A 23,595-nucleotide genomic window follows, 5' to 3' on the forward strand; every position below is an offset into this window, starting at 1 on the left:
TGATTTTTTTTTTTTAATCTTAATATGTTATAGTTACATGATGTTTGGGATTTGTGGCAAAAATAAGTTCATATATTTAATTTTAAAATATTTTTTTTCTTTTATCATTCATCTCTACCTCTAAATTAAATATATAGCACTAAGGAAACTACTATCTGCTATGATATATAGATCTTGCAATTGTTCCATGCAGTCACTAGACATGAAAATCTGAAGAGATTGCAAAGAAAAGATAATGTGCAACTTTTTGAAAAAGAAGTGGAGAGGTGGGGCAAGTGAACATTTTCCTAAAGATTGGTTTTCTGTCTGAGAATATGAAAGTGTTACTAGAATGCTCATTTAGAACTATCTATTTAAAGTTTAAAATGTGATCGTTTTCCCGGCTTGAAATGTCCTTCCGTCTGTTATTTCTAAGTCTGTTTTAAAGCTATCTTTCTAGTGGTTCTATAAAGAGAAGCAATTACCTGGATAATTGAGGAAAACTCACTTTACCTCAGCTATTCAGTCATTATCCTGGTTTGAGACCTGAATTGTGAAGATGGTTATATGGATCAAGTAATTTCTCCTTTTCATTCTGCACAGGGAGATAATGTGCTATTAAAGTGTGTCAGTCTGTAAATCTTTAAAGTATCTGTGTGAAATGATATTCAAGGTAAACTGGTACTGAAGAATCTCTTGCAGTTTCCCTCCACCATATGGCTTTCACTTAGTTACACTAAAATGACTCAAATAATTTAATTGAACTCATTTGGAAAGCTTGTTCCATAGGAGAGCATTAAACATTAATCATTCCACATTGACAAATAATTAATGAAGAGTAACAGTGTTGCTCCTTGGGAAGGTTAGTAACTGTTTAGAATAGAGCCATTTTCTCCATAAATTCTTTCCCTCCTGAAGAGCACTCCTTTGCAGTCCACTTTTTGAACTTCTAGTGGATGGATTATCACGTTCCGACTTGTTCTATAGTTAGTATGTCCTTCACCGGAAGGACAGGAATTATATCTTATTTCTTCTCATTATCTCCCACAGCACTTAATGTTATCCCTGGCACAAAGGAGGTATTCAATCAAATTTAACTGTGAGAATAATAATGATGATTCAGAGAGCAAGGTATTTAAATTTCTTGAGCATTTTCTCTGTGCCATTCCCAAAGCTTTTGTGGGCATTCTTTGATTTAAAATTCAAACAAACAAAAAACCTACCAGGCAGCAATACAATCCTCATTTTAAAGATTATGAAACTGAAATGTAGCAAGTTTTTGCCAAAGTTTCCATAGGTGGTGAGTGGCAGAAAGAGGTAGGTTTAAGCCCAGATCTCCCTGACTCCAGAAGCCAGTGCTTTCTCCACCTTGCAACAGGACAGGGACCAGTACACACTCAGATATAATATTTCTTGTGAAATTACCCATTAAAGTCTCACTTTTAAAAAATATTTGGCCTTTATTAGGACTTTAAGTAGTTATAGTCCCATCTTAAAAAACATAATTAACAAATATATACTCTAAGAAGTTTGAAAGAAAAAAAATGACAAATACAGATTGAAAGGGAAGGAATTTCTGATAACTATAAATAGAATTTTAGTTTTGAATCCCAGATCAGCTTTAATCTAAAATAATTTTGGTTAGATTTAAACATTGCATGTTTTATGTTACCTTTCTTCAGCACTTACTTATAGGCTAAAACATTGAATGTGCTGTGTATGTCTACACAAAATTGCAATATATTATATCTGTTTTTCAGTCAGAGACTCATGTTTGCTGGAAATATCTTGATAAGTGGTCATGATATTTTGAATTAATTTATTTTTGTCCTATTTATCTTCATTGGTGCAAATGTAGATTCAGTTAATTTGTGAAAGGTACATAAAATGTCTATTTAGCTGTGCTCCTATTTTTCCCTTCACTTGCACAATTGGTTCTTTGTTTTCACTCCTCTTTGGTCAATTGCAATTTCTCCTAAATCATAATTTCCCAAATTTTCCTTAAAATAGAATCCCCTGTAAAGGTATTGTTTCCTAAGCCTACTCAAGAACTACAGAATCAGAATCTCTAGAAGGGTCCAGAATCTGTACTTTAATAGGTGACATAATGCCATGAAAGTTGGGGAACACTGTCCTAAAGCAGACTTCCCTGGGCACTTTGAGCCTATTATTTTTACAAAACTAAATAAAACATCCCCATTGTACTATATTAAAAGTGTGGATGCAGAGAGGCATGGAGAACATTATTTCTTGTCTAATCTCATTTAATGTCAAATTTGAACCACTACTCTAATTGACAACTCGCATCCAATTTTAGAGTGAAAAGGTTAAGTATATCATAGATATCATTCTGCTGTGACTCCCTCTACACGACACATAAACTCTGAGTCAAGAGTCTCATTTTTTATTTCACGTATCCTTTTCATGGATTTAAAATAGGTACATGGCAGGTGTAAAATACATATTTATTGAATCAAAATAAATCAATTTGTGAATTATTGACCAGGCAGAAAGTTAATGTTAATTATGTTAGCAACAGCCTTTTTGTTATGATACTGCTTGGAGAGCATTCTGCTGTATCCTTCCCCTGCTAAGATCCATTAATATCGCTCAGTATTTCCCACTTAGCAAAGATGAGAAGATATTAGAAAAGCTCTTTCCACTAATCCTCTCTCCCTATTTACTCCCTTATCTTTCCATGTTCTTTTTCCAAGCCTCCTCTATTGATCTTGCTTTGCCTTTCTACACCCAAGTAATGGCTTTATTCCTGTATTTATAATAATATCCTAGAATATAAACTTCAGAAAGGCAAGAACCATCTCATCAGAGCTTTCTGGTATTGGTCAGAACATTAATAAAATAAACAGAAGATCCCCAGCTATAAAATGAACCCTTTCAATGATGAAGGTAGGACCTTCCCTTCTCTAATCGGAAAGCAATTTGCAGCAAATGCTTGGTATGACTGAAGCAAGGAGCCTTTTTCTGCCAACTAAAATAGGTCTGGACTATCTTACTGTGCCTCATTTGGTGTTTGCAGCAGTAATTGGGTGCAACTGATTTAATTGCATGAGGAAGAGGGCCAATGACTTTGGCAGATCGTGCTTTCCAAAAATGGTTACAACAATATTTCCAGTCCCACGTGCTTTCTGGAATCTTGTCACTCCCTCATCAAGAGGTGACATCTGTTCCCCTCCTCTTGAATGTGGGGGTGGGGGGAAGGGGACAGGATGGTAGGGAGGTTGGGAGGGACTTTGTGACTACCTTGACAAATAGAATGTGGCAGACGTGAAGCTATACTATTTCTAAAACTAAGTCAAAAAAGGAGATATGACTTCTGCCTGGCTCTCTTTTCTTGGCCATTCACCCTTAGAGTCCAGCTATCATATTATAAGCTACCCCAGGTAACATGAAGAGGTCACATGGAGGTATTCTGGCTGCCAAGTTCATCTTAGATTCCATTTAATAGCCAGCATCAACTGCCAGGCGTGTGAGTGAAGGACACTTCAGATAATTTCAGCCTACAACTGTCAAGTGACCCCAAACCTTTTAATATTCGGGCTGTGGTCCCAGACATTACAGAGCGAAAACAAACTGTCCCCATTGTGCCCTGTCTTTACACCTGATCCACAGAATCCATAAGGCTAATAAGTGACTGTTTAACACCACCAAGTTTTGGGGTAATTTGATTACACAGAAGATAACCAGAACAATGGCTAATTTGATTAAAGGAACTCAGAGGCAACAGTATACAAAGGCTCCCTAACATATTGAGCACATTCTCAACCATGGATATTGTCCCCACATTTCTGGGAGAAAATAAAAACAATAATCTAATAGTCTGTTATAAGTTAGAACTAGAAGAAAAATCCTACATCCTCATCAGAAAATTTATGAGCAAAAGAGTAATAAAAAATTGATGCACATTATTTGTTTTTTAAGAATTATTATCCTCACTTCCAAAAAGACTCATGGTAGTTAAAATGGAAAATAAAGACAAATAGCAATGAAAGGATAAACAATCCCATCTTTCAAAGTCAGCAACAGTTAATATTTTCCCGTATTTCTTTCCTTTCTCTAAGCATCTGTTCCTTTAAGCATCCTTGAATTCACATTGCTGATATATTTTAATTCCATATGCAGGCTTTTAATCCACTGCTTAGCCTAGTTCCTATCATCAGAAGGGTCATGCACTTCTCTTTTCTGCACAGCTGAAGCTCTTCCCCCTCCAGGAAGCCTTTCCTGCCCACCCAACACACAAAGATGTCTTTCTCAAAATTAGAACACTAATCGCCAGCACCTCTTATTTGATGTGTAATCATATATGTATTTACTTTTTAACATCTGTATCATTTAACCTTTTCCATGTTTATGCATCATCTAAGACAGAAACCAAGTTTTAAATCTTTCTATTCCCTACAGCATCCAATATATATGTCACAGGTACTAAATATTTGCTGAAAGAAAGGAAAAGATGGGAAGGAAGGAAGGAACAAATGAACAAATGAAGGAAAGTTATACTTGCAATAATTTCAATGTCTATTTCAATGTACTTTCATCTCAAAACTACATGAATTATTAATTATCATAAGTTTGACATGTATGAATATCTATATATTCAAAGATGAATATCTAAGATGTCCCCTGTAAAAAAATCTACAATTTTTCAATTTTTTTATCACAAACATGTCTTTTATATAGAAGTAAAATTGAGTATTCAAAAATTGCTTTTTTCATGGTCACATTTTATTTACAAGATACATCATTACTACATTGTAAGGAATGGTGTATCTGATATGGCTAGAAAATAAAGGTACTTGGGGTTTTGTTTTATGTGACAAAGGCTTTAGTGTATGTGCAAACTGCAGGATGTGATGAGGACTTTCTGAAACTGTTCTAATATGGTGAAGTTAGAGCTTTATGAAAGGTTAGAGTGTAAAAGGAAGAAGAGTATAAACTATTCAATGTTTTGTTTTGGTCAAGAGATACAGAAGGAAATAAAAGCAACATTTATGAGGTTACAAGAAATTTAGTGAACTGTTTGGGTGTAATGAGATACAGATGTACATGTAGACATAGACATAGATTAGATATAAAGTGGTTTCTCCAAATAGAAAAGATTTTTTTTTAAATATTGACTTGTTATTTGAGAGGTCTTAGTGAGTTTCTAGCATCTATAAAACTGACAGTTGCAGAATGAAAGCCATAGTGGAGAGAGGGATAATTATGCTAAGTATGTGAGAGGACTAGTGAAAATGGAATTCTGTAAGATACACAATTAGAACTGTGTGATGGTTAGGTTCATGTGTCAACATGCCCAGGTGATAGTACCCAGCTGTCTGGTCAAGCAAACACTGGCCTAACAATTGCTGTGAGGATGTTTGAGGCTGGTTAATAAATCAACAGGCTGGTTTATTTAATCATCAGTCAATTGACTGCAGCTGTGACTGATGACTCACCAAAGGGCGTGTCTTCCACAGTGAGAGAATGCAATTGGCTGGATTTAATCCAATTAATCAGTTGAAGACTTATAAGCAAGACAGACAGAGGACCTTCACTACTTCTTTGGCTGCCCAGTGAAGCATTTCCTGAAGAGTTCGTCGAAGTTGCCGGTTCGTTTCCTGAGGAGTTCATCGGGCATCTTCCTTGGAGTTGACAATTTGTTGACTGCTCTACAGTATTTGGACTCGTGCATACCCACAGTTGCACGAGTCACTTTTACAATTTGATAGTCAGAGACACCTCTCATTGATTCTGTTTCCCTAGAGAACCCTAACTAATACAAACTGCAAGGTAACTGTTCCGGTTTACTAATGCTGCTGTTATGCAAAACACCAGAAAGGGGATTTATTAGGTTACAGATTTGCAGTTCTAAGACCATAAAAGTGCCCAAACTAAGGCATCAATAAGAGGATACTATCACTGAAGAATGGCTGATGGCATCTGGAACACCTCTGTCACCTGGGAAGGCACGTGGCTGGTGTCTGCTGGTCCTTTGCTCCCAGGTTCTGGTTTCAAAGCAGCTTTCTCCAGAATGTCTCTGGGCTTCTGCTTTCTTAGCTTCTCTCTCTCAGCTCCTGTGCATCCTGGTTTGTTCTCCCAGGGCGTTTCTCTCTAAGCATTTGGGGGTCCTCTCTTAGCTTCTCTGGGGCAAACTCTGGGCTTAGCTTAGGATCTTGAAACGTCTTTCTGTCTGCATCTCCAAGCGTCTAGGTCTGTGTCAGCCCCTGAGCTCTCTTAGGGACTCCAGTAAACTAATTAAAACCTACCTTGAAAGGGTGAGGCCACATCTCCATGGAAATAATCTAATCAAAAGGTCTCACCCACAGTTGAGTAGGTCACATCTCCATGGAAACGACCTAATCAAAAAATCCCACCCATAATAACTCTGCACACAAAAGATTGGATTAAAAGAACATGGCTTTTTGGGGGGACATAATAGATTCAAACCAGCACAGTGACATCTTATTTTTACCATTTCTTCCTAATTTTTCTCTCTGTATTCATCATCTCTTTTCCCCACTCTCTAAGACTTGCTGACTGGCTGCCTTCAGCTTCTTCAACAAGAACTGCACACATACACACAGCATCTGGTAAATTTTTTCAAAAGCATCATATCCTGTTTCAGCACAGGTATGTTTTCATTGTGGAGATGAACTCTTGCCTGACATAAGGAAATGCTAACTGGTAAGGGAGGGGTTCCCAGATAAGTGCTTTAGAAGTTCAGTGAAGAAAGGAAGGAATGGGGCAATCTGAAAGGACAGATGGGCCTTGGACTGGGTCTTCAAGGATAGCTGTATCATCTCTGGCAGAAGGAGTATGTGAGCCTGTGTGTGTGCACATGCCATGTTTAAGGTGCATGATGGCACTTTCCATATAATGGGAAGAGCAGACAAGACAAGGCATGGAGGCCTGCCTCCGTTTATTAAGGGAAAAGAAAGAAGTTCAGTTTACCTTGAGTAAGTGCTGTGCATGTGTCAGGATTACAAGAGACAAGGTTGGAAAGGTAATTTGGGGGTAGTATTGGGAACTGAATCATGTACCCAAAAGACATGTTCATGTCTTAATCTGCATTCCTGCAGATGTAACCCCATTTGTTAATAGGACTTTTGGAGATGTTTTCATTAGTTAAGGTGTGGACTCATTTGTGAATATGCTCTTCTAAGATCCTTCTTAGATGAGGCCAAATTGAATCAGGTGGGCCTTAATTTGTATTACTGGGGCTCTTATAAAGAGAAGAAAATCAGATGCAGTTATTCAGTAGAAGCCAGAAGTCAGACAAAGCCATAAGAGAGAGATCACCACGTGACAGAGTCAGACATGCAAGCCAAGGAGCCCCAAGGACTGTGGTAAGCCAGCATCAGAACACTACAGACTCCTGGAAAAAGCATGGCCTTGCTGATATCTTGATTTTGGATATCTAGCCTTCACAACTATGAGACAATAAATACTTGCTGTTTAATCCAACCCATTGTGTGATGTTTGCATAGCAGCTCTGGCATACTAAGACAGGCAGATTACAGAAGGCCTCAAATGCCCCATGAAGCTCACGGACCTTGTGCTGCTCTCCTCTTGTTCACAGAGGGCACCCTGGACTGAGTTGTTTCTATTTCCTTGCAGGGATGGCCTTAATCTTGCAAAAAAGCATCTAATGAACCTCTTACCTCTCAAAGACCAAAAGATGGTTACTGTGCTGGAGAAGAGCTAATTTGCCAGAGAGATGAATAGTTTACTCCCAGAGAAGGAGTTAGCCATCAGAGAATCAGGAAATCCAGTAGAACCTTCCTCTGAGACCATCAGTATACTTATACATTATTTCTTGAATCTTAGCAATAACCTTACAACATTAAAAACCTGTCCAGATAAAAGGAGAGAGGGAAGGAGAGAAAGAGGGAGAGAGTCAGGGAGAGAGAATAAGAAAGAATAAGGGACAGGGAGAGGAAAAAAAACAGAGAAGAGATGGGGGGAGCTGAGGGAAATAGGAAAGGGAGCAAGTAAGAAATGTTGCCAAGTCCTCTAACTTTATGTGCATTGTGGTGACCATCAGGAAGCCATTTCTCCAAACTCCTGCATATTCCAAAATGGAATTGATTCCAAAATAGGGTTGATATGATGGTTTGAAGTATGTAACCCAGAAAAGATCACGTTCAGAAAAGATCAGCTAAGCCATTCCTGCGGGTGTAAACCTACTGTAGGTGTGGACCCATTGTAAGTTGGTTCTTTTGGGAGGAGGATCTTAAATTGAGATGTGACCCACCTCATTCAGGGTGGGTCTTAATCCTCTTATTGGAGTCCTTTATAAGAGGATAAGACAGAAGACACAGAGAAAAGGCCCCAGAGAAGCTAAGAGAGACAGAAGACAAAAGACAGGACACAAAAAACAGAGAGGAAGCCCCTGAAGCCAGAAGCTGGAAACAGCAAACCCCAGGGGAGAAGGGAGAGACCAGCAGACGCAGGCATGTGTCTGGGATGTGACAGAGGAGTTGAGGATTGCCAGTAGCTGGTCTTTGGGGAGAAGGTAATCTGTTAGTACCTTAATCTGGACATTTTCACAGCCTTAGAACTGTAATCTTGTAAGCTAATAAATTCCCATTGTTAAAAGCCAGTCCACTTCTGTTATATTGCATTTCATCAGCTAGAGCAAGCTTAAACAGTTGGCATAGAAGGGAGCCTACGTTTTCCTTTTAGTTGCTTTTACAGGAGGCACATATGGGCAGTTTGGGGTGGGCCTTTTTTTTTTTTTAAAGAGGGATTAAAAAAAATTATGTAAAAGATAGAAGCTAAACAGTAATAGGTGCAATGGGCTGATAAAAATAATGCATCATAGGAAATCTGACTTGGAACCCTGCCTTCCTGTTGCAGTTGCTTAAGAAACTGAAAATGCATGATCAGTAAGTGGCCCTTGGGTTCTTTCCTTTTGCACCAGAAATGACTGAGGAGAGTTAGGGCCAGAGAGAAATGGTTCGTCCCTAGCACACTTGCTTTGCTCTTAGTATGTTTTTTTTGAACATCCAAACTACCTGGGAGTGCATTAAAGGACAGACGGATACACACTGTGCTATCAGGCTGCTGACATCCACAGTCTTAGAAAATAAAACACAAGATAAGATCAGGCACTCCAACTTTCACAAACTGTTATTTATCAGAAAAGAGACCACAGGAGACAAAGTGATGCACTCTAAAGACAGTGATGTCTGCAGGATGGGAACATAAAAAAGTTAAATTAGCTTATTATTAGAGTGCTGTTTTTAGGGATGATTGATTTTTGTTGTTTAGTAATTCATTTGATACCTCTATTTTAATTTTTGGTAAAAAATATAAGCATATTTATATTCTATGTTTCCCTAAGAGAAACTTTGTTTTCCTAAAAGACATTTTATTTGAAGTTGGCAAATAACATATTGCTTAGGACAAGCTGTACAGAAGGAATGCTTATCTTTAGGCCCCACATTACTGCCTGACCCTCTGATATCACCAGTGTGGCAGCTCTCCTTCCAAGACTTTGAGCACATGCCACATTGGGCATTTGATGATGAGTAATTAAAATTCCAGAGGGAGGAGGAGAGAGCCCACATCTATACACTGTGTAATTCACACCTGCTCTGTTTCACCTTTTATGCCTTTCTGCAACACAGCAAACTTGCTTACACTACAAAAATCAAACACACACACATACACAAAAGCATGGGAAAGAACAGGTGATTTTATAGCATGCTTCATGAGTTCTTAAATTATGAGTTGCTCTATTCTCTACTATTTCTGTGCAAATTATCTAATTTTTTGCTCATGAAATTAAAATTTGCAAAGAAAGAATATTTTTTCTTCCTATGCCCACCTCTCACTCCCATTACCACTTAATACAGTATCTACTCAAGTAAAATGGAGATAGCAAGGATCAGTGAAAGAAAAACAGGCCACACTTGGTGTCAGCAAAGCCCAGGATCAGAATCCCAGAATCCTAGCTCCCCACTTGTGAGACCTTAGGTAAGGTTTTTAATTTCTCTAAATCTCTAAAATGAGAATGGTGAGACTCCTTTGGAGTCGAAGCGAGAATCAAGTGAGACCGTGGGAAAGCCCCTAGTGAAGTGCCCAGCACCAAGTAGTCATTCAGTGAACATCAGTTGAATCTGAATCTGAATCAGTGGGTAAAAGAGAACATGAATTCTTGCAAAACATCCACTAGGGCTATTATTAGTCTTAGAAGCAGTTCTGCTAGTTGTGGGACATGTTTGGTGTACTGTACCTATTAATCTGGAGATTAATAGTGAAGTTCTCTTTCATGAGTTTTTCTCAACCATGAAACTTTTCAGCATCCTATGCTAAGATTTGCACATAATGCATTAGGCAAAAATATTCTTCCATTGTTCTTTCCTTCTATGTATACATATTCCCAAGATCTCTGTCTATAATGATCATCCCTTAGGCTCTTCTTTAATTCTAAGCATTTAATAATAACTTTTGCAAATTCCTTTCATTAATGAGGAGGAAAATATCCTTAACCTGCGTGATATGTCAATGCATCTAAAACATTCTATAGTGTCCAGATGTCTACAGTCTTTCTCAGTACTAGAGAAGAAGCAGATCCTCATTTTAAATCAACCATGAAAGATGAACTAAGAGTCCAAGGCTTATCTTTGTAGACCAGGTGGAGCTGAGGTTTCCTATTGTTCATCTTACTCATTCTGACTCTGCAGGTGGGGCCCACTCTGAGATCACCATGAATAATCCAGTGGAAGACATGTCTACAGCAAGCAGAATCTTGCTGGCCCAAATTAAACTTGTTCTGAGTATTTTCCTATTACATTATGTGGAGAAGAGGGAAGCTGACTCTTGAGGAGATATCCAGGAACATGAACCTGTAGCTGCATAATACTATTTTTTTTTCACAAAGGATAAAATCACAGAACAGCAATAATTACAACTAAAACCAATCTCAATTTTCCCATAAGAGCAAGAATAATTTAGCACTGAGATTGGAAAAAGATCAGTATCTATTATCAATTCTGACTTGTGGAGACTATCAGTTAATTTTCTAATGCCTCATCTATAAAGGGGCCACAATACATATGTGGTAGACTTCTATTATTTGTTTCTGACCATCACCGTTTCCTTCTTCTGGAAATAACATTTCCTAAAGAGGAACTGAACTCCCCTACCTTGCACCTGGCCCCAGGTGGTCTGAATGGGAGCTGACCTCACCATCCTGGCAGGTAACTTGCCCCATGTGTGAACATGTGACATTCTGAGTCCCTGGGACTTTCAAACTGGAGTTGGGGAGAAAACCTCTTATTCTTTTTGGTAGGGAAGGGATGGGGATTGAACCCAGGGGCTGCTTGTAGCCTAGAGTAGGAGAGAAAGAAGTCAACAGCAGAGAGAAGCAGAAATAAAGGAGAAAGGATGTTGTTGATGTTCAAGTCCCAGGTTCCAATTTTCCCAAGTCTGGCTGTACCCTGTCCTTCTGGGGTTGGGCATGTGAGACAAAGCATTCCCTTTTTGCCTAAGCTAGTTCAAATTGCATTTCTGACCCTTGAAATAAAAATAATTCTGAATACATGACCTACTTATTCAAAGTTAACCTGGGAATATATTTCTTCAGATGAAAGGAATGATGTAAATATTTTACATAATAATGATAGATAAATCATTTTTTCATTGTTTTAATCAGTTTCTGGAAAATAATTAGAAGCAACAAGCAATGCTATTGTAGACTCTACTTGACAGGATGCATAAGTCATATGAGGAATAACTAAATCTCTTCGTTAACTGACTTCTCTCTGAAATTAAAATTTTAAAGCTGTTTCAAACAAAATTGTTTTCTGTTCATCAAAGCTATTTGCTTCTTTCTCTTGTGTCTCAAGTAAGTTAAATATAATCAGAGCCTTTTCTCTCCCTTGGGAAATTTTATCCTCTCAATTCTAAGTCCCCATCAATTAGAATTCTTCCTGTTGTATCTTCAAACTTCATTTCTATTGCCCTCTTCCCATGTGATCACATATATCTTTATATCTTCCCTGTCTTAATGAAAAAAAAAAAAGTTCCCTTTGATACCATTCCCTTTGTGAGATACAGATAAAACAATTTTTCCTCTGAATAAAATAAATCTCAAAAGTGTACGAGTCTCCATTGCTGCAAAGGAGAGGCTGAACCTGCTTGTGATTGTGCCTCAGAGTCTCCCCCTGAATGCCTCTTTGTTGCACAGATGTGGCCTCTCTCTCTAGCTAAGCCAACTTGGTGGGTGAAATCACTGCCCTCCCCATTTTGTGGGACCTGACTCCCAGGGCATGAGCCTGGACCCGACATTGTGGGATTGAGAACATCTTCTTAACCAAGAAGGGATGCGAAATGAAACAAAATAAAGTTTCAGTGGCTGAGAGATTTCAAATGAAGTCAAGAGGTCACTCTGGTGGGCACTCTTATGGACTATATAGATAACCCTTTCTGGGTTTTGATGTACTGGAATTGCTGGAAGTGAATGCCTGAAACTGTTGAGCTGGGACCTAGTAGCCTTGACTCTTGAAGATGATTGTATAACAATGTGGCTTACAAGGTGTGACAATGTGGCTGCGAAAGCCTTGTGGATCATACTCCCTTTATCTAGTGTGTGGATGGATGAGTGGAAAATGGGGACAGAAACTAAGTGAAAAATAGGATGGGGTGGGATAATTTGGGTGTTCTTTTTTACTTTTATTTTTTATTCTTATTTTTACTTTTTCTGGTATAAGGAAAATGTTCAAGAGATGGATTGGAGTGATGAATGCACAACTGTGTGATGGTATCGTGAGCAGTCGATTGTGCACCACAGATGACTGTATGACACGTGAATTTATCTCAATAAAACTGAATTTAAAAAACACTGATAAATGAATGAATGATCAAAATCCAAAAAACAAAAAAAGTGTGAGAGTCTCAATAACCTAGTAGCACAGATCTGAGTTTGAATCTGAGCTCTATTGATTCCAGATTATCAGTAAAGTAATGTAGTAAGTTAACTTGCATAAGTTACTCTCCAATCTGTGCCTCAATTTCCTCATCTATAAAATGGGTTTAATAATAGTACCTACTTAATAGCCTCTATGTAAAGCGATAATGCATGCAAGTGTTTAGTGGAGTACTAGACACACATCTAATCCCCCCAAAAAACATTAGCTATCCTCCTCCTCATTATCATTATAAGTCTGTCTCCATTTCTTCCACTGGCTGCTTTTTTTCCTTAACATTCTTCCCTGTCTTTTCCTCTCAGTTTCCCCAGCTTACTAATTCTAATCACTAAACCCAACTCCTCTCAGTTGTCCTAAACCTCACTTCAGCATTTGGGATAGTGGTTCACTTCCTCCTTTTTTTGAATCTCACTCCTCCCTTGGCTTCCCTAGCTCTCTCACAGCTCTCTAAGTCCTTCTCTGCCTCTTGCCTGGCTCTCCTTCCTTCTACATTGGAGGCTTTAGTGCTGTTGATTCGTTGCTTCTCGTCCTCAGTGGAGAGCAGTGTCATGCAGGAATTAGATCCACTACCCAAATGCCACTGGTGTGTATTAGGCAGGGGGAGGTCTGGACTATAAGGTTCTCATCAAGGAAGGCAGGTTTTGTTTTGTGTCCAAAGGTGCAGTGGAGTGAAGGACAAAAAGGGGTTGAGGAAGAAGATCAAAGATAAATTTGCATCACCCCAATATTACTAGACTGAGTATTGGATCAAACCATAAGTAGGGGCTAAAAAGATTTAAGCAAAATTTATAACACATAGATCTACAGTTTGAGATGTGTCTAAATGCTATCCTTTTTAAAACCTTTTATTTATGTTACCTCACCACTAGTAATTAGTAATGTAATTGCTGCAGCATGGATCTATAGCTTATTTCTGGAATTAAGGCCATGATCTGCCATCTCTCTTCTATTACAGATTCCCCTGGAGCTGCCCATCCATTTCTGTTATTTTCCAGAGTTCTCTTTGTAATTTTATTTCTTTCCTATGTCTTATTGCAACTTTGATCATTTTCTCACTAAAGCACCTCAAAGTCAGGACATGACACACTTCACATCTGTGAAAGTTTGGGAATGAAATTCAAGGTGTCTCCAAAGAAAGCAAGGAGCTCCATTATTCTGGGTGATCTGTTGGTTCATGCCATAGGGAATGAGACCTGATCCATCCTGTCTAGTGATAAGAATAATTATACCACGTTTGTTCAAACATGGCTTCTAATGTTTCTGAATGATCCTAATACAATTAACTAACAGAACCGATAAAGATCTCCTTTCCTCCATTTCTGTCTTGTGCACTCTTCCTCCCTGAAACTTCTACATGGGGGTCATCTCCTCCATAAAATTTTCTTTGAGAGCAGGGACCATGACTTTTTATCTTTGAAGCCGAATGTTTTTCATGAACTGGACACTTAATAAATATTTGATGTTCTAGGCATAAGCAGTCAAATATGCTGTAGGGTTTCTGGGAAAAAAAAAGTAACAAAAAACAAAAAACAAAACCTGCTTCAGTTATAACAAATGTTAGTGACTCACTGAGACACAGACCTAGGGAAATGGTGAACCAATGAGAACATATTATCCTCCTCCTTTTCCTGTCTCTTCACAAGGATTCACCAGGTAAAGCAGCCTCCTTCACTTCACTTCTCTCTCTCTGAACATCCCCTCCTTGGACTGGGGGGTTAGAAGTAGACTTGCAATGTTGAAAGAAAAGATAAAAGGAAAAGATAGTGTCAACATTTTCAAATCTCATTGCCTCATTTGATCCTCTCTACCACCCAGTGACGTAGGTAGATTAGATAGAAACATTTCATAAACAAAGAAATATAAAGTTTTAAAAGGTCAAGCAAATGCCTCAAGATTATTCTGATAGGTAGTGGCTGAAAAATGTTTGGTAGTCAGGTCTCCAGACTCATATCCAATCACGTGAACTTCCTACTAGCATAGATTTTTAGGGTATTACTCCAAATAAGGTCAGTGTGTGACAGTAATAATATCATGTTTGTGCTTTGCAAATGTAAAGGTATTTTCATATATATTGTCCACTGCCAATACAGGAATAAATTGCAAGCACTCCATGCCACCAAATCCATCAATCAAGAAGCAGAACCTTCTTGTCAGTAGACCTGCTTACCTAGTGTATTACTTTCCTATTGCTGCTGTAACCAATTACCACAAATTCAGTGACTTAAAACAACACAAATTTATCATCTCTTTTTCTGGAGTCAGAAATTCAAAGTAGTTTTCACTGGGCTAAAACCACAGTGTTGGCATGGTTGTCTTCCTTCTGAGGTCTCTGGGGTAGAATCTGTTCCAGCTTCTGCAAGCTGCCTGTATTCGTTGACTTGTGGCCCTCATCCAGCAATCACATCACTCACACTTCTGCTTCCGTTGTCATGTCTCCTTCTTTGGCTCTGGCCCTCCTGCCTCCCCTTATATAGACCCTTGCCAATAAACTGGGCCCCAGGTGATCCGAGATAATCTCCCCATCTCAAGTTTCTTAACTTACAGCTGCAAAGTCCCCTTTGCCATGTAAAGTCGCATATTCAAGGGTTCTGGGGATTAGGATGTGAACATCTTGGAGGGTGGCACTACTCAGCCTATTACACCTGATGTATTTTTTCTGCATTTCAGTAATTATCCTATAATTTTCCTAAAACTTCAAGTGAACCTGTTTTATTAAATGTATTTGTATCCAAATACAATTTGAACTTCCAAGAACTCTGAATGCAATAATTCCTCCAAACTGCCATTTATTGTAGCAATTGGATATGTTCTGATTACAAACGAATTAAATACCTTTTAAAGTGGGAATTCAATTAAAATGTAAAATTTTCCAGGAGATTGTGACCTCCTTGCAGGTAGAAGCATTGTCTAAATTATATCTATATCCCTATGAATGAATGTTGAATAAATGAATAAATGAATGAATTTAGTCATTTTACATACCATTCTGCTCTCCACAGATCCTCTAGTTGACTACCTACATGACTTCCAACCTTGTAGTTTTATGATTGCCCGTGGTCCTGTATCCCAAACCGAAGATTATCATAATTTAGTAAAGAAAAGCCAAGAGCTATACAGCATCAGATTAGAACACCAAGAAAAGTTTAGTCCTAGCAAAGACCATCGCCACAACTACACTTAGGCTGGCTCTGATTAGAAAACATGGGATTACCTAAAGCCAAAGCACATCCGGGGAAGTGGAAGAAGGTTGGAAAGGAATGACAAGCACTATGGAAACTGGCATGCTCTAAGATTGCTATGTATTTTCCCCTGAGAATTACACAGTTTTATTTGGTATATCACCTTTTACTTTAGAAGAAAATTGTATTTTCATGATTGTATTAGGATCTATTTTTGCTTAATCTTTATGGAGGTCAGTGCTGAAAAGGACATTTGGAACCCAGCTGAGATGGGAAATACAAATTCCATGAAAATCAGCAAGAGCATATTGAGTTGAACTATAAAAGTCTGTTTCCTTTTTGTAGGAGGAATCTCTCCATGGAACAAGAAGAAACAAGGAAACAATCTCTTATTTGCCTGCCCAACAAGGAAGCTTAAAGAACATACCATTTCCTTGGAGTCTGCCCTTTACAAATGAGAATCATTGCTTGGGAGGTAAGGAGAACTTGTAGGAGTCACAGGTTCTAGTCCAGATTTTGCCACTAACCAAGTGGTGTCCAGGGATGTGTTAACAGCCTCTCCTCAGGTTTTTCATTTCTACAGTGAGGGACCAGACCAGAGAGAGGATTTTTAAAGCTCTAATAGTTTGTTTTCCATCACAAGTGACCTGTTCTTTCTTCCCACCCCAACACAAAAATTGCTACAAACCTGTTCTGAACCCAGACCTGCTTTCCAACGACCAATCCCTGCCTGGCTGAGAAGCTTATCTCATACCAATTGTCTATTGTGCAAAAAAGGCGAGGGTATTTATCCAAGGCCCTGCCTCGGCAGAATGTTAAACTTTGCTAAACACTTTGTGGGAGTTCCTGGGAGTAAAATACAATTTATCTATGTACATTTCTTCATCAGATGCTTGACCTACTTTATACAGTTCTCTCTCCCATTAACTCAGCCCTGCCCAATCATGTCTAATACGCCACAGCCAACTTACAAAGTACTTTCTTGCTGTTGTCCTTGAAGTATCTTTTTACATCCGGATTTATAATCGATCCTGTTAAAAGGTTATCCAGGGGCAAGAAATACATACTGAGATGATCAGGACTGAGTTAAGACTGGCTGAGATGGTAATCATTGTCATTTATCATTGATTCATCAAACACATACCAGCAGCTACTGCATTCCAGGCACTGCGCTAGACACCGAGGTTGCAGACATGGAAGGTATGGCCCCCGTCTCCAAGTCGTACGCAGCCCAGTGGGAGACTACACGGTGTATGGTGAAAATCATAAATTTAGAGCCAGGCAGACCTGTGTTCTAATCCTGACTCTACCACTTATTAACTGTATAAATGTGAGCAAAGCCTCTCTAAGCTTAATTTTTCCACATCTATAAAATGGAAATAACAGTTCTACTTCACAAGATTGGTGTGAGATGTAAGACATGAAGTATAGTACCTGGGACATTATAAGCAATCAATAGGTGGCTTCTATGTTATCCTTATCATCATCATCCTGGGGACAGCCAAGAAAATTAACAATTACAATATCTCATTTGAAGTACGAGGATAGGGGGAGGCTATTATAAGAACACAGTCTGGGATGGTGATGAGGGAGAAGACTTACAAGAAGAGAGGAATTGATACCAAGCTGAGCCCAGAATATAAGTAGCAGGAAATCAGGCATGGGAAGGGCAACGTAGGAAGGCAGAATAATTGCATGTACAAAAGCCCAGAGGCAGAAAGAGGTACGACTTTTCAGGAAATTGCAAGTAGTTCAGTATGTCTGGATCTTGGGGTTACGTAGAGAAGGGGAGGAAGAGCCAGTGAGAAAGGGAGAGGCCATGCTGTCACCCTCACGGTTGCCACAATAAACACATTCTAAATAACCAGCTGGTCCCATGGCCCTTAGGGACCATCTCACTTGGCCTTATGCTTTAGAGATATGGGCTGTTTCTTTCAGTTTTCCAGTTTCTTCCCATGCCAGTCACTGTAGGTGTCAAAAGGGAGGAGCTGGGCTCTGATAGACTCTTCGGGCATTTCCCTGAGAAGTGTGTCCCGCCCTCCAATACCAGATCAGGCTTAGTTGATTCATCTACACAGAGTGCTCTATGGGAAGGAGGAGGTCCTTATGTCCCTGAAGAGCTGGAAGAGGAAAGGAAGGATCTACTAGTGTTCAACTAGTGCAGAAACCACTCCTAAGGCCAGTATCTCTTTTGCTTACTGATGGCTTTGACTTAACTACATCTTGGGAGGAGACACTTTAAACTTGTTGCAGTGTCCTTTAGGCAAGTTCAGTCAAATCAAGTCAGCAGGCGCTAACTAAGCAGGTATTTTTTTGTCTAGCCTTTTGCCTGGCACTGTGGAGAAAGACCAGAGCAGTGTATTGAGACTCAAAAAGGTTACCTAAAGGCCAAGCTCATGGTTACGCAACCAGTAGACACAGCAGGAGAATCAGCTTGGCAGGACTGCAGAATCCATTCTCTTTTTAACACATCGTGCCACCTCTTTTTTGTGCGAAGCAGGGCCAGCTTGGCTCAGGGACAGCTAGGGAATAAAGTACAATCCAGGGCCAATGATGATGTTACACATCTTGTTGATTTAACTTGAATGAGCCTGACACAATAGAGGTCTGTGTCCAGTCAACAGGAGGAGTATTGATTGGCCTTGCAAAGCAGGAAGAGGTGCAATATGACCAGGAATCTCTTGGCAAGGACAAGGTGACCCTGAAGGGGTCTAAGGCTCAGCTGCCTTTCAACTCAGCTCTGGGCAAAGCAGAAGAAACATAAACTGACCCTTGCATCCTCTGCCCTCAGGGTAGGTTAAATGGTCTCTAAGGAGACCTTGGGCAGGAACTTCAGTCTGCTGTAGTGGAAGAACTAAAAGCAACAGCCAGCCTTTGAGTAGACCCATGGGCCATACAGTTGCCTTCACTGGATTTGATAACCAGGATCTGGGATTATGCATCATGTCTTATTGGTAGGAGGACACAGTACAAAGAGAGAAAAACTGATAGAATTCAAAGACAGGGGACACCAGTAGAATAACGGAATGAACCTTCGTTAGGCCCATGTGTTGTTTGGCTCTGTTACCTTTAGACACCAAGATTTCATCTCAGGTGTTAGAGAGCTATCTGTGTAATGCTAAAAAGGAATACATAACCAATCCACCTTACCATCCACCTTGCCCAGGGACATGGAAAAGCAGCTTTAAATCCAGCCACCTTTATTTGCCTGGAAGAGATAAATATCTACAGAGTTACCGAATATGGGAATTGGGAACTTCCCTCCAAATTACTAATGAGGACTGCTGGGGCCAACCTAGAAGAGGTAGCAGAAGTGAAGCAACTGCCCTTCAGATTAATCAAGAACCCTTTGTCTCCATATTCGGATGTGGAATTAAGACACCCTTAATTCCTGTCTTGGTTTCACCACCTATGTAGTGGGGATGATGATAGCTTCCCTGTATCTGCCTCACAGAGTTGTTGAGAAGATTAATATGCAGCATTTCTAACATGCTTCTAGATCTTTGAAAGATGCCCTGTGTAAGTGCTGGGTGATTTTACCGTTACCATTATTACCGTATCACTTTACTGTTGCAGAAAATCAAGCTTTGAGCTGTTTCTTGTCCACTTTTTTTGTATCAATTTCTGGCCAACTTCTTCCTTCATTATTTCTTTTTTGTTCTTAAGGACATCAAGCCAACCTAAGTGGTCTTTCAGTGGTCCCTAATACAGCACAAGCATCCCGACCTTTGATTTTCTGTTCACATCACGCCCACCCTGCCCACTCTTCCTCTCCTATTTTTCTAAATCCTACTCTTTTCTGAAAGTCTAACTCAGGTTTCCCCTCCTTGGTGAAATGCCTCCCTCCTTTTCTGATCCAGCTCATTTCAATCAACAAATCTTTATTGAATCCCCACAGTAAAATTAGGCACTGTTCTAGACACTGAGGATACAACCCTGAAAAGGACATTGTCCCTGCCCTCAAGAAGCTCATGGTCTAGTTCCAATAGCTTTCAAAGTTTTTGATGGTGATTCAGTGAGAATTATATTTTATAGTACAATCCATTACACACCTATACATTTGTGTGTGTATAACTGAAGCAAAAGTCTCACAATATACTACTTATTATATGTGCTGTGCTGTAATATCTTCTATTTCACTTTGAAATGACGCTGACTATGACCCACTAATTTGATCTTACAACCCGCTAATGAGCCTTGACTTACAGTTTAAAAAAAAACACTGGTCCAGCTGGGGCACAGAAAGGGCAACAGACATGTAAATAGGTAATCACAGTATAGTATTAGCAGACTATACTTCTTTTTGCTGTTCACTGTATCTGTGAGACTCATGTTACCTACTCAGGGAATGCTCTCTGAGGATAGAAACCTTGGCCTATAGCTCTTTGTGCTCTTTCCCCATCCCTCAGTCCTGGGGTATAGAACCCTACACAAGAGAACACCATTGGATGGCCATTCAGCTGAGAAAGCAGCTTCTCCCTGGCTGGCCAGAACAGGACTTTGCAGCAATCTGAACTTAAATAAATGTAAGGGATTTAGGTCCCTAACTGCATTTTCAAAACGGTGGTAACATTTATGCAACACAAATTTTTCTATTTGACCAATTTGATATGTACAATTCATTGATATTAATTACATTTACAATATTGTGCTACCAACACCCTCGTCCATTACCAAAATTTCTTCATCACCCTAAACAGAAATTCTGCACCCATTAAGCAATAACTCCCCATTCCTGCCATGCCTTGACCGCACCTCTGGTAACCTGTTATCTATCTTCTGTCTCTATGTATTTGCTTATTCTATATTTCGTGTAAGTGAGGTCATACAATATTTGTTCTTTTGTTTCTGGTTTGTTTAACTCAACATGATGTTGAGTAAAATTCAACAAGATTCACCCATGTTGTAGCATATGTCAGAACTTCATTTCTTTTTATGGCTGAATAATATTTCATTGCATGTATATGCCACATTTTATTAATCCATTCATCTGTGTGATGATCACTTGTGTTGCTCCCACGTTTTGGCTATTGTGAATATTGCTGCTATGAACACTGATACGCAAAAATCTGTTTGAGTCCCTGCTTTCAATTATTTTAAGTTTATACTTAGAAGTGGAATTGCCAGGCCTTTTGGTAATTCCATGTTTAAATTTCTGATGAGCTACTGTACTGCTTTCCACAGTGGCTGCACCATTTTACATTCCCACCAGCAATGCATGAGGATTACTATATCTCCATATCCTTGCCAACACTTGTTAATTTCTGTGTGTGCTTTTTTTTTTTAATATAATAGCCACTTTAGTGGGTGTAAAGTAGTATTTCATTGTGATTTTGATTTGTATTTACCTAATGGGTAATGATGTTGAGCATCTTTTCATGTGTTACAGTCATTTGCATAACCTCTTGGATAAATGTCTATTCAAGTCTTTTTTAATTGGGTGGTTTGTCTTTTTGTTGTTGAGTTATAGGATTTCTTTATTTAGTCTGTATGTTAAATCAGATATATGATTTGCAACTATTTTCTTTCATTCTATAGGTTGTCTTTTTACTTTCTTTATAAAATCCTTTTATGGACATAAGTTTTTTTTAATTTGATAAAGTCCAATATATCTATTTTTTGTTTTGTTGCTCATGCTTTTGATGTCATTTCTAAGAATCCATTGCCTTAATACAAGTTCCTAAAGAGTTTCACCTATGTTTTCTTCTAAGAGTTTTATGGTTTTAGCTCCTTTATTTTAGGTCATTTATCCATTCTGAATTAATTTTCATATGTGGTATGAAGTAGGAGTCTGACTTTATTCTTTTGCATGTGGATGTATGTCCAGTTTTCCAAGTACCATTTGTTGAAGAGACTATTCTTTCCCCATTGAGTAAAGTTGGCACCTTTGTCAAAAGTCAATTGGCCATAGATGTGCAGGTTTATTTCTGAACTTTCAATTCTGTTCCATCCCTCTAGTTGTCTGTCCTTGTGCCAATACCATACTGTTTTGATTACTGTAACTTTGTAATAACTTTCTAAATCAGGAATTTTGAGTCCTCCAACTTTGTTCTCCTTTGCAAGATTGATCTGAAAGTTTGGGGCCACTGGTCATTCCATATAATTTGATGATTGGCTTTTCCATTTCTGCAAAAAGGGCTGCTTAGAATTTTGATCAGGACCTCATTGAATCTGTCAATTATTTTGGATAATACTGACATATTGACAATATTAAGCCTTCAGTTCATGAATATATATAGGAGGTCTTTTCATTTTGTAGTTGCATTTTTAGGCAAGGACTGCTTATGGACTTTTGTGGCTGGATTGCTTACAACTGTCCCAGTTTCAGGCCTGGTCCTCATGACATTAGAACTCATGAGTAGCTTTTTAAAGGAAAGCCAGTAGAATGGTGCAGCCCATCTGGAGGGCAGTGTGGTAGTTCCACAGGAAGCTAAGTATGGGGTTGCTAAATGGTCCTGCAACCCCGTTACTGGGTATATACTTGAAAGAACTGGGAGCAGGGATATGAATGGATGTTTGCACACTGGTGTTTGTGGAGGCAGTATTCACAATTCGCAATGGATAGAAGTGGCCTAAGGGTACATTGATGGATGAAAGGAAAGGTGAACTGTGTGTATATATTTGTTGTGCAAGGTGAATTGTGGGAGGAGGGAAGAGATACAAACTAATATAGGATAACTTTACAGAAGAGATTTATTGAATTACAAGACTACAAACATTTATTATTAATAATATGATAGTTGAAAGTAAAGCAGTCTGTCCAGCAGACAAAAAAAGGAAAAGAAAATCTCACCACCCTGGGGAAAGCCCCCACACTTGATACTACTGGCTGGGGAGGTCCCAGTTCTTCAGCCCATCAGAGTCCCAGCTGGCACATGGTCCCAGGCAGAGCGTTCCCTCCTGGGTGAGATCTCCAACTTTTCCTGGGACTCGGACCAGTATCTATTGCAATTTGTCCAGGAGTAGAAGTGCTTTGCTGCATGTCTCAAGGAAGGGCTAATTCCTTGGAATGAGCACAAAGACTTTCTTAAACTAGTTTGACCGGCACATCCCACGTCCGCAGTGGGAGATCCTACCCCTCAGTGGAGACACAGGTGATCTATTAACTATTATCAAAACTCCTAGGTAAACTCTGTTAGGCTTCAGTGACTTCCTTTGTTACACATATCTTTGATTCTCATTCTTTTATAGACAGGCCGGCACCTGCTGTCATGCAGGGCAGCTATCTGCTTATGGTTCATGTTGGTTTGATCCATACATTACACCTTCCTACAATTTCTAACACTATATTTAATGGAATATTGAGCAGCTACAAGAAGGAATGAAGTTGTGAGGTATGCAACTAGGTGAATGGACCTTGAGGACATTATGTTGTGTGAAATAAGCCAGAAACAAAAGGACAAACATAGTAATGCCTCACTAATACAGTCAAACTATAATGTGTAAACTCTGAGAATTGAATCTGAGAGCATAGGATATCAGGGAAAGGCTTATGGTAAAGG

This window comes from Choloepus didactylus, chromosome 2, assembly GCF_015220235.1.
Source record: "Choloepus didactylus isolate mChoDid1 chromosome 2, mChoDid1.pri, whole genome shotgun sequence".
Classification (NCBI taxonomy): Eukaryota; Metazoa; Chordata; class Mammalia; order Pilosa; family Megalonychidae; genus Choloepus; species Choloepus didactylus.